Below are 12,837 nucleotides of genomic sequence, written 5' to 3' on the forward strand. Positions count from 1 at the left end.
GATTTTTAAATTGCATTTCTCTCTCTCAGAAGTAAAACCAGAGTCCCATCCTTTTGTTTTGCTAATGTCATTCTCTGGAGAGAACATTAAAAAGGATAGAGAACACAGGGCGGGCTTTTAGTGCCATCTGATGGCAAAATTAAATCTAACCAGGGTTTTGTCTTTTAAAATGTATACGGAGCAAACTACTAATGTTTTAATATTCTTACATTCCAATGTCTGATATATTATTGTTGAAAATTGGCAAAATAGGATTAGGTACTCAAAAGTAAATATATTCTGATTTTAAAGCATTCTGTTCCTGCAAAATTTGCTGAGCTACTAATAGAAACAATGGAGGGTCTACACTTGTGTGCTCCATCTGGAGGTTAGTGAAATGTATACAGTTTCTGGAAAAAAATCCTTACGTGCACAAAATTATCAGGCTTTCTCCTAGGACTCTCTTTTCTGGCTCTTTTTGAGCACATACTGAAGGAAAAAACACTTGGTTATAATCAGGGTTGCCAACTGTCCGTAAATTTACAGGCAATGCATAGAAAAAGATGCTAAAAACCCTTACCTATACATTCTGTTTGAAAGGAAAAAAACAGCCTGTAAAGAGACCCATAAACAGTTGGCACTGCTTATTTAAAGACCTGTTGTTCCCTTGCAATGAAACTGAAATGCAAGTATCCATAGATAGAGTATGAGAGGGCTGCTCAGTATCCTACAGGAGCTATGTCAGGGTTTTGTGGCCCATTGGAGGTTTCATAGTTCCCTTTCCATTCTCTTCTGACATACATACTGCTGCCGTTGCCTGCCTGTGAGGACTGCTCAGTCATCCTCTCAAAAATATGTAGCCCTGGGCATAACAGGAAGGTGTGGCCAGGATGGTGTTAAGAGACTGGGCTGGGGGAGAGGCAGTGGGTGTGGTTCTGTGATGGAATGGGAGGAGCACAGGTCAGGGTGGGTGGGTGGGTGGGGAGCAGCACACTGCAGTGTGCAGTCAGGGGTGTCTGAGGGTAGGGATGAGTAGGATACCCCTGTGTTGGGGGTAGCAAGGTATAAAACCACTGCTGCAGTCGAGAACTATTGCCAAGAATTTTTTTTTACTGACAATAAAAACTTGTGTCTGTAAAAAAAAAAGTCATTTTAGTTCATTGAAGAGTTCCCCGTTAAGCCAAGTTGGTCTTCTGCCATAATTGCTAGTCTTCCTGTGCATAAACAATGCGTGCCCCCGGTGGTTGGGGGGCACGGCTATGCTGGCAGCGGTCATAAGCAAGAGCTCCCACAGATGCTGCTGGCACTGTTGGCAGTGGGGGTAGCGAGCACTGACCAGGGTTTGGCAACCACCCACAGATGCTGCCAACAGCAGGGGCAGGGGATGGTGAGTGGCAACTGGCAACCACCTGCAGTAGGGAGTGCACCACCACACTCAGGGGGTTCACGGGCATCTGCATGCACCCCCTATGCATTGCCAATGTTCCTGCGCATTGGGATGGTTCATTCCTGTGCCCTCAGTAAGGATTCTTTAAGTTGCAACCAGTTCTCCTGGACTCCTTTTCCCCTCAGACTGGTCTCCCAAGGAACCCTGCCTATCAGTTCCCCAAGTGTTTCAAAGCCTGTTTTTCTGAAGTCTAAGGTCCTTATTCTACTGCTGTCCTTCCTTTCTTTCCTCAGGATCCTGAACTTAATCTTGTGATTGCTGCTGCCTAAGTTATCATCCACTACTACATTCCCCACCAATTCCTCTCTGTTTGTGAGCAGCAGGTCAATAAGAGCTTGACTCCTAGTTGGCTTCTCCAATGCGTGCACCAGGAAGTTGTCCCCAACACTCTCCAAAAACTTCCTGGATTGTCTGTGCACTGCTGTGTTGCCTTTCCAGCAGATATCCGGGTGATTGAAGTCCCTCATGAGAATAAGGGCCTGTGACCTGGAAACTTTTACGTAGCTGAGAGGCTCTGTTGTCCCCTCTCTCAGCCTGTTGCATCTGATTAGCATGGCCCTACCCCCTATGGGGTGGAGCCCTGTACCTCATTTGCATATACATTTTTGGAGGGTCCCACAATGACAGCTACCTGCTGGCAGGGGGCAGACCTGGGAAGAGGAGCCTCACAGGTCAATCAGGGTCGCCAGCTGCTTGACTGGGTTTGGCCTTCTCTGACAGCCTCTTGAGAGGCATGTGGGAGTGCCTTCAGCTTGCTCACTACCTCAGCAAGTACAGGCCGGCTCTAAGCCCTGCCTCCTGCCCTCCCCACAAAGGACAAACATCTGTTCTGTTTGCTCCTGACTTACGAGCTCTTAAGCTTCCCTTGGCCTCTCTGGAACACTTCCAGGCCAAAGACTTTCTTCACAGAAACTTGATCATACAGTCTTGTTGTGCTCGCCCCCCTTAGGACCATAGCTAAACCCCCAGACTTCATAATATCTTTAAACATGCCTCTACCTTGAGCTGCTAAAAGAAACAACCCACAGGAACCCAGATATGGGCTAAACCATAACGACAAAATGAGCTACATCATCAACAAATGGGAACTTGTTAATGCTTAGGGGCAACCAACACGGGTTCATCAGTGGCAGGCCCTGTCAGACCAACCTGGTGGCCTTCTATGATCAGATTACCAAATCATTAGATGCAGGGGTAACAGTGGACATAGTCTTCCTGGACTTTCGGAAGGCCTTCGACACTGTCTCTCACCCTGTTCTCATTAAGAAATGGGGACTGTGGTGTCGACACCCACACAGTCAATTGGGTCGCCAACTGGCTGGAGGGCCGCACCCAGAGAGTGGTAGTGCGTGGGTCATTTTCAACCTGGAAGGACGTGGGCAGAGGGGTTCTGCAGGACTCGGTCCTCAGGCCCGCACCATTCAACATCTTCATCGGTGACTTGGACAAAGGGGTAAAAAGCACCCTGTTCAAATTTGCTGATGACACTAAGATGTGGGCAAATGTGGGCACGCTAGAAGGGAGCAATAGGCTACAATCAGACCTAGACAGGTTCCAGGGGTGGACAGATGAGAATAGGATGGGATTCAACACTGACAAGTACAAAGTGATGCAGTTAGGGAGGAACAACTGGCACCATACCTACAGGTTGGGGAACTCCCTTCTTGTCAGTACAGGAGGCGGAAAAGGATCTTGGAGTCATCATTGACTCCAAGATGAACATGGGCGGGCAGTGTGGGGGTGCAGTCAGGAAGACCAACCGCACCTTGTCATGCAGCCGCAGATGCATCTCGAGCAGGTCCAAGGAGGTGATCCTCCCCCTCTATGCAGCACTGGTCAGGCCGGAGCTGGAGTACTGCATCCAGTTCTGGGCGCCGCACTTCAAGAGGGATGTGGACAGCATGGAGAGGGTCCAGAGGAGGGCCACTTGCATGATCAGGGGGCAGCAGGGCAGGCCCTACAAGGAGAGGCTATGGGACCTGAATCTGTTCAGCCTCCAAAAGAGAAGGCTGAGGGGGTCATCTAGTGGCCTGATACAAACTAGTTAGGGGGGATCAGCAGGCACTAGGGAAGTCCCTGTTCCCCCAAGCACTGCCAGGAGTGACCAGAAATAATGGTCACAAGCTGGCAGAGGGTAGATTTAGGCTAGATATCAGGAGGCGCTACTTCGTGGTCAGGGCGGCTAGGGTCTGGAACCAGCTTCCAAGAGAAGTGGTGCTGTCTCCTACCCTGGGGGTCTTTAAGAGGAGGTTAGATGAACAGCTTGCTGGGGTTGTTTGACCCCAGTAATCTTTCCTGCCATGGCAAGGGGTCAGACTAGATGATCTACTCAGGTCCCTTCCGACCCTAGAGACTATGAAACTATGGAACAGCATACATACAGGCTAGGGAGTTCTCCTCTTGAAAGCACAGAGGTGGAATGGGATCTTGGAATCATTATTGACTCCAAGATGAACATGAGCTGCAAATGCCAGACTGCAGCCAGCAGGGCCAGCCATACCTTGTCATGCATCCAAAGATGCATCTCAAGCCGGTCCAGAGGGGTGATATTCCCCCTCTATGTGACTTTGGTCAGGCCGCAGTTGGAGTACTATGTCCAGTACTGGGCGCCGCACTTCAAAAGGGATGTAGCCAGCCTGGAGAGGGTGCAGAGGAGGGCCACCTGCTTGGTGAGAGAGCAGCAGGACAGGCACTATGAGGAGAGACTGAGGGGCGTGAACCTGTTCAGCCTCAGCAAGAGGAGGCTGAGGGGGGGACCTGGTGGCTGCCTACAAACTCATCAGGGGAGATCAACAGCAAGTAGGTAGAGCCCTTTTTCCCCCAGCACCACCTGGGGTGACGAGGAACAATGGCAATAAACTAATGGAGAACAGGTTTACGTTAGAGATCAGAAGGCAATATTTTACAATTAGGGTGGCCAAAATCTGGAACCAACTTCCCAGGGAAGTGGTCCTCACCCCTACCTTGGGTAAATTCAAGAGAAGGTTGGATGATCACCTGTCTGGGGTCTTGTGAACCCAGCATTCATTCCTGCCTGTGGAAGGGGGTCAGGCTAGATAATCTGTTCAGGTCCTTCCTGACCCTAGCTGCTATGAAACTATTGAACATTGGGCATGTGTACATGAGATGCTTACTGCAGAGTAGACTAATTAGCTCTGCAGTAAATGTCCTGTGTCTGCACGTACAGGGATATTAGTTTGGAGTAAACTAATAAACTCTACAGCAGGGTAGTACTTGTAAATAGGATTACTAATACAGGCATACCTCGGAGATGTTGCGGGTTCGGTTCCAGACCACCGCAATAAAGCGAATATCACCATAAAGCCAGTCACACGAATTTTTGGTTTCCCAGTGCATATAAAAGTTATGTTTACACTATACTGTAGTCTATTAAGTGTGCAATAGCATTATGTCTAAAAAAAATGTACATACCTTAATTGTAAAGTGAGCAAATGCTGTTGGAAAAATGGCGCCGATAGACTTGCTCGACGCAGGGTTGCCACAAACCTTCAATTTGTAAAAAATGCAATATCTGCAAAGCGCAATAAAGTGAAGCGCAATAAAACGAGGTATGCCTGTAAATACTAGTACTACCCTGCTGCAGAGTTTTTATTACTCTGCAGAATGTCATGTGTAGACGCCAACATAACTGGCTGGGACACAAGGATGTTATAGTGTGGGGGCTGTCACTGGCTAGCCCTGCATTGGAGCACCCTTGTGCCCTAGCTAGGCCCCCTACATTACATTGACCCAGGTCAGAGCAGCCCTGGGCAATAAGTGCTGGAGTTTATTGCTTCAAATTAATGGCACATGTAGATGTGCCAACTGAATACAAGATGTTTATGATGTTCCATGGACAAACTTAGAGAGAGAAAGACAGCAATAAAGAAGTTGGCTGAAAAGAGCTAACAAAGTTGCAGGCTTACAGAAACTGCTTGCTATGGCTGGCCACAATTAGAAAGGATTGTCTTTTTGCAGAGTACTTTCCTTATTAAAAGTAAAGTGTCAAGTACTTTTATTGTATTTTTCGTTTTCATGTAAGAGCTGCACATAATATCCCTGTTCTGTTTAAGAACCTGTAGCAAATTTTAAGTTGCCATAGTTGTTTTAAACATCAAAATTAAGGATATTTTTTTTTAGTGATGAAAACACCTCTTATTTCTTTTGTGGAATTCTATTTACTTAATTAAAGCACTTTAGGAGTAATGTAAAGTGCATACTATAAGACCACTTAAATTTAAGCATATGCACTATAAAGAGTTTTGTTTTAGGTATTTCTGCCACAGTTCTTCTACAAGCATTTTAGTAGCTCTTGTACATTTTCATGATGTAGCTCCTAGCAGCAGCTTAGGATATATTCACCAGCTGGTGACTGAGGACTCATTTTTATAGCATTCTTGAACACCATGTAGGAAAACATTTAATTAGTTCTATCTGTGTAAAGCAGCATCTCTTAGCATCCTCACTTGAGTATCATTGGAACTGACTTTAACAGAGACTGACAGGTGCAGGTTTCCCCCAAACCAGAAAAAGTACCCCACGGTATCCCTACATTTATTCTGCTTCTCAGGAAGTATTTTTTTCCAGTGGAAATGGAAGGCAATGAAAAAGCAGACACCTACTATCTGAAAAAATATGAAACATTTAACAGCCAAAGCCCAGATCCTAAAAGGACAAGTGAATCGAGGCATTACAACTAGACATGCCTTGCCACCTAATGGAATCCTGAGATCCATGGTGATTCCATGAAGCATCTAAAGACTGTGATCTTCAGGAACCAACTGAGTAGAAAAGCACCTAAGATACAGAAGAAAAAGATGGAAAAATTGGTCAGGCACCTAAATGGGCAAGAAAGGATCTCTTCCATTTGGGGTCAGTAACTCCAAAGCTTCTCCTGGAGTTAGATGCTTGAAGTCCTGTCTGCTCAAAGGGCACCCAATCCCAACCTTAAAATACCCCAAAGCCTCAACTACCACAGTCACCCAGGAGATGTGGGTTAGGGATGTTAAGGGTATCATTGTTGCCTAAATGGTAGACTTAGATGTCCAAGGACCTTTGACGACTGCAGCTTTGACTCTTGCCTGAGCCTGGGTCAGGGCCAGTCAGAGCCATAGCAGCTGCTTGCCTCCTGCAGCCCCTGCTATCTTCCTCTACCCCACTCTCAGGTACAGGCCTAGCTCTGGTTTTGGCTCCATTCCCATTCACTCCCGGAGCATGGAACGCATGCATCCCTGCCTGGCCAACCAGCAGGCCACAGTACAAAGCAGTAGTATTTTAATGGACCAATTATTTATTTGTTTGTATAGTGTAACTCATACAAGCTCTGTGTATCAGCAGATCTAAAAAAAGAAAATCAGTATCATTAATCCTGTTTTACAGATGGGGAGACAGAGGCCAAAATTAGTGAAGTGACTTGTCCTAAGCAGGGTAGTGTGAAAAACTCAGGTTTCCTGAGGTCAGTCCATTGCTCTACCCACTACATTATAGACCAGGGGTAGGCAACCTCCAGCATGTGTGCCATAGTATGGCACATGACGACATTTTGCTTGACACAGGCACCTTGGGGAAGGGGCCAGGGGTGCATTGACATAACAAGGTTCATGCCCCTTGTGGCTCCCCCACTGTCTGCCCTGGCATGCCAACATCTTACAAATTGAGATTGCAGCTGCTTTTGGCACTGTCCAAAAACACTGCCGACCTCTGCAATAGACCATGAACTTTGATACCTAAAGGACCACTGAAGTAGAAAATTACAAGAAGCTGTGAAGGTTGGGAGACACATAAGCCAAGACGAGGTATGTGGACAGGCTAGGAAACTTGGAAATATTTTGAGAAACTCCAAGGCCTATTGTAAGGCCTACTTGTTTGTTTGTAAGTCAGCATGCATGGAATCTGGGATTAACCTGAAAGGCGTTAACATCAGGAGGCTCTAGCACTAGCATATGAAAGTACTCTTCTTTATATTTTCTTTCTTGAAGCTATACAAACAAATTTATCAATGCTGTTATAACATTTAAGAGAACAATTTGTTCTAGAAAGAGGATAAGATATCATTCCCATAGATCCAGCCATTTCTTTTCATTCAAAATCGGACATGGGGCAAAATAAGCTTTATATGAATCCCTATCTATTGCAGGGGTTTGTTAATGGTAAGATAGGCACATTGGCACATTTCAGGGTCTCAGATTAGACCAAGGCGATCTACATTGTTTGTTATTTTGCAAAATAGTAGATAGGACAGACTTCAAGTCAGCAGAAGCAGAGCTTTTTATGTTGCAATCAGTTGTATAACTGTTATGTGTGAACAATGAGCTCTTTTTAAGCTGTGATTTTCTGAAATGGATAGATAACCTTTGGTGAGGAAGTGGCTATAGTGGCCCAATACCCTTGCCTAACTTTTTTATATGCTTTCTGCTTGTAACCTATCCACTAATGTGGCATGCACTTTTGATGGCTTTGGTCCTTATGCAATGATAGAATGTGGGCATGAGGTTTGCATGCACTCACAGCACAAGAGATCCCTCTGATTAGTCATGTTTGTCGGTGAATATGCAGTAATTCTCTTTGTTTATACAGGAACTCTGTGGCAAATACAGACAGAATCCAGTTCCCCAGGGTTGCATCCATCTGCTTTTAAAATGAATCTATCCTTTCTGTTCCTGTAATTCTCCTGCCTTTCACAGCATACTTTCTAACTTCTTCAATATAAATGCAAAAAGTCCTAGATTCCCTTTCCCCAACAAGTCCCAGGCTCCTTGTCCCAATTCAGCTCCCTTTGCTAACTCTCTCTCTCAAAGTTGGTTTCTTCACCAATGCTTTTTTCTTTTTCAGAATTCCTGGGTGCCACCGAGTGAGCCCTGACAGAGTTTCCCTACTCTCAGTTCTTGCGACTAACACAACAGTGGCTGAAAGGCCTTCCCAGCTACACGAACCTTGACCTCTGATACAAAGATAAATGGTCTGGACACACTGGAGCTTGTAGAGTAGAGTAGAGTAGAGTGGAGTGTGTTAAGTGAGACAGTCTTTGGAGAATATAGCCACCAAACTAACTCAAATATACTGATCATGCAATAATGTTTTTCATAGGTTTGTAAGATGGCCGGCCTCAACTGGTTTCAAACAGGAATAGCAGAAGGCACAAATATTCTATCCCCTGCCAAATTTTGAAAACTTTGCACAAAAAAAATTTAAATAGCATACATTTTTTCAACCAAACAGTTTTAAGAACTTTTTTCTTTTAAAATGGGCAAACATTTTCCCTCATAGTGTTTTCAGCAAAAATAGTTTGAAACCATGGGCCAGGTGCTGTCTACAGAAGTAGACCATGACAGTCCCTGCCCCACTGAGTTTATAATACAAGAGAAAACAGGCTGTAGTTCTATGATGAATTTAATCCAAGGACCTCAAAGTAACAGACAATTGAACCTTGCAACACTCCATTTTACAAACAGAAGGACGGAGGTACGAGGATGAAATCACTTGCCCAGAGTCAAACAACGGCTCTTACAGGAGCCAGACTCAGTACCAAATCTGACTGCCTTTCCGGTGCTCTGTACGTGCGTCTGTATTGCATTTTTCCCTTTTAAGGACATTCAATAGTGTTTATAAAATACACTACAGATGAGTCATTATCTTGGTGTTCTTAGTAAGAAAAAAAGCAACCTGAAGTAAAAAGATTTTCTTGAGTAGAGAGCAATAGTGAGATTGCAATTGCTTTTACCTCAGCAAAACACTTAAACAAAAATAAGACATTACATTTTGTAATTTAAAGTAATCTCTAAGCACTTAAACTTCTGAGAAAGAGTAAGTTAAATATTTTAGAGAAGGAAATATTGCTCGACTTCTCTCAGAAAGCAAGAGGAAAAATATTCAGTTAGGATTCTCACTACTGGCAAGTATGAGAACAGGTGGAACAATTTTTAAATCAGTTAAGACCCATCATACCTCGTGCCAGATTTTTCTCTCAGGTAGGAACTTGGGCTGGCCAAGAGAATGATCGCCGAAACTCAAGGTTCCAGACAAGGTTCCATTTCAATGAATTTCTGCTGAAATACAGTGATGTGGACCTAGGTGTGCTCCTTCCTGCTTGCCTGGCAACTGCTGGAGAGCCAGCTTCCAGAGACTGCAGCTCTGGAGTAATCCCATCATGATGTACCCAGGGCTTCCTCAGGGACGGACAAAATACAGTCTGTGGGCTGCATCCGGCCTGCCAGGCCCTTCTATTGGGCCTGTGGGCCTCTTAAAAATTTAGAAAATTAGTATTTATCTGCCCCTTGCTGCTTGTCAAAGATGACAGGAGCCAGGGGCAGTAGGACACAGGGAAAGCTAGCGGCCAGACTAAGAAGCAAGGCCCACCCAGCCCCACCATCAGTCCCCACCACTCCTGCCCCCCAACTGGATGTGCCTGCCTAGCAGTTCTTGTGGCTGTGACTATGGGGCTTTTCCCCACCCCACCCCCCACCTCTTTCAGCACTTCCCTGCCCACCTGCTGGCTGCTTCAGGCTCTGTTGCGGGACTGCAGGAGCACAGGGCCCATGCCAGTACTCTGGGGCCAGGAGCCGGAGGGAGGTGTGTGCGCGCGCGCATCTGTGCAATGAGAGAGGGGGAAAGAGACAGAGAGAGCAATGAGGGAGGGACAGCATGTGTGTGTGTGTGTGCGTGCGTGTGTGATGAGGAAGAGTGTGTGCGCATGTTTTCACAGGGCAAATTCCACCACACCCCCCTTGCACTGCCATACATGCAGATCCCCACACTCCCTCACACCCCCAGCCACCCTCCTCACATCCCATACCCACCCACACCCCCACATGCTCCCTCACACCCCCCAGCCACCCTCCCCCACACAACCTCCCCCAAATCAAGTGATCCAGGCTGACCTGGACAAGCTCAGCAAATGTGCAGACAAGAACCTGATGGTGTTTAACACGGAAAAATGCAAGGTTCTCCACCTTGGGAGGAAAAACCTGCAGCATCCTTATAGGCTTGGCAGTGCTACACTGGCTAGCACTACAGAAGAAAGAGACTTGGGGGTCATGGTTGACAAGATGAACATGAGCCAGCAACGTGATGCTGCGGGTAGTAAAGTGACCAAAACACTGGCTTGCATCCATAGATGCTTCTCGAGCAAATCCCAGGACGTCATTCTCCCCTTGTACTCCGCCTTGGTGAGGCCGCAGCTGAAGTACTGCGTCCAGTTTTGGGCTTCACAATTCAAAAAGGATGCGGAGAAGCTTGAGAGAGTCCAGAGAAGAGCCACGCACATGATCAGAGGTCAGGAAAACAGACCTTACGACGACAGGCTGAGAGCCATGGGGCTCTTTAGCCTGGAAATGCATGGGCTCAGGGGTGATCTGATGGCCACCTGTAAGTTTATCGGGGTGAGCACCAGGATCTGGGGTAACGTTTGTTCACCAGAGCGCCCCAAAGGATGATGAGCTCGCATGGTCATAAACTCCTGCAAGACCGTTTCAGGCTGGACATAAGGAAGAATTTCATTACTGTCCGAGCTCCCAAGGTCTGGAACAGCCTGCCATCGGAGGTGGTTCAAGCACCTACTCTGAATACCTTCAAGAGCAAATTGGGCTTTTATCTTGCTGGGATCCTATGACCCCAGCTGACTTCCTGCCCTTTGGGTGGGGGACTGGACTCGATGATCTTCCAAGGTCCCTTCCAGCCCTAATGTCTATGAAATCTATGAAATCGCATATCCACCAGCCACCCTCCCCCAAATCCCATACCCACTCACACCCCCACATGCTCCCTCCCCCCACTCCCAGGCCCCTCCCCAACAGCCCCCAGAAATCTATATCTATCCCACCACAATATACAAGAGTAAGACTTCATTTTAAGCTATTGTGCAATCAATTCTATATACACTACACAAACACATGTAAATCTGGACAAAAAATTTTTTTTAATCTAATTAATGAATGTTGTAGATGTTTGCTTTTTACAATATAATTTGGTATTTTTCTGGTTCTGAGATGGCAAAACCCCTTGCTGAAAGGAGTACTTCCAGGGGCAAGGGGAGGGACTTCTGGTGGCAAAGGTCGGGGGTTAGGGGGTGGAACTTCTGGCCACAAGATGGCAACCAGGGGACAGGGCATCTGTCAAGGGGTGGGGTTACCTATGCCACCCTCAAAGGCTTGCCATAATTTGGTAAGCAGCTCTCCACCCTAAATAATTGCCCACCCCTGGGCTTCCTGCTGCAAACTAAGGAGCCCAGAAGTTCCCATTCTTGCTGTAGTTATCAGGGCTTCTAAGGTTCCCACTTCATAGCAGTGGATCCCTTGGCTGCAGCCCAAATAGTCCCCCAGAGAAAGGATTCCTGGAGGCAGAGCCAACATATGGAACCAGTACCACCAACTGTTGGGGATTTTCTAGTACTGTGTCCCAGACTTCCTGAAATGAGACACTTGTACCAATTCTAAATAATTGGTCCTGGATTGATACCACCAGTCAGGGCTGTACAGAATCTGCTAACAGGATGCAGTGTGCCATTGTGGGAATATTGCTATACTTTTCTAGGTCATGATGACATAACAGTCAGTTGCTTGTAGCTACATTTGGACCTAGAAACAACATTGGTACATCACCATGTACATGCCATTGAAATAGTTAGCCCCGATAGCAGAGTGCATTAGTCTGACTGCAGCACAGCACTGTGATGGCTATGCTAACTGGAACCAAGGTGGTATAAACTACTTCAGCCCCAGAAGTCTGTGGAGTGCCCAGTTCTGAAATCCAGATTTTGCTCCTATGTCAACACCTGGACCTTTGGGGCTGTCCTTTATCCCCCTACACCAGGGGTTGGCAACCTTTTGGCATGGTGGGACACTGCTTAAGACCCAGCCCCACTGCAGGCTGCATCCCCACAGCAACCACAAGATGCTACAGAGGAAATGAATTAAAAAAAAAAAAAGGCAGGCAGGCACTAGGACCCTGTGGAAGCTGCCTCTGTGGCTCGAGTGTGCTGCAGATTGATTCTAAGCTACTGCAACCAGATCCTTTCCCTTCACAGGCTGGAGTTCTAAAAAAGAAGTGACAGACTAGGTCAATAAAAAAGTTTTAAGAGTCAAAAACAGGATGCATTTGGAATAAGTACATTAGATCAGAGGTTCCCAACCACCAGGCCGTGGCCAAGTACCGGGCCACAAAGCGTTGGCTGCCAGATCACAGCACAAGCCAAGTGCCGGTTCCAGCTCCCGGAACCAGGTTGCTTGCTCCTCAGATGCGCACTGCCCCCGGCTGCATCCCCTGGCCTGGCCTGGCGCAGCCTGGCGGCTCCTCGCTCCCATCCGGTTCTGCTGTTGGATCGCAGTATAAAAAATGGTTGGGAACCACTGCATTAGATTATCTGGATATAACGAAGTACAACGAAGATGCTAAGAAAGAAAAGTGTATTATTTAGA

Source organism: Crocodylus siamensis, chromosome 2 (assembly GCF_052110815.1).
Source record: "Crocodylus siamensis isolate JL-2025a chromosome 2, ASM5211081v1, whole genome shotgun sequence".
Taxonomy (NCBI): Eukaryota; Metazoa; Chordata; order Crocodylia; family Crocodylidae; genus Crocodylus; species Crocodylus siamensis.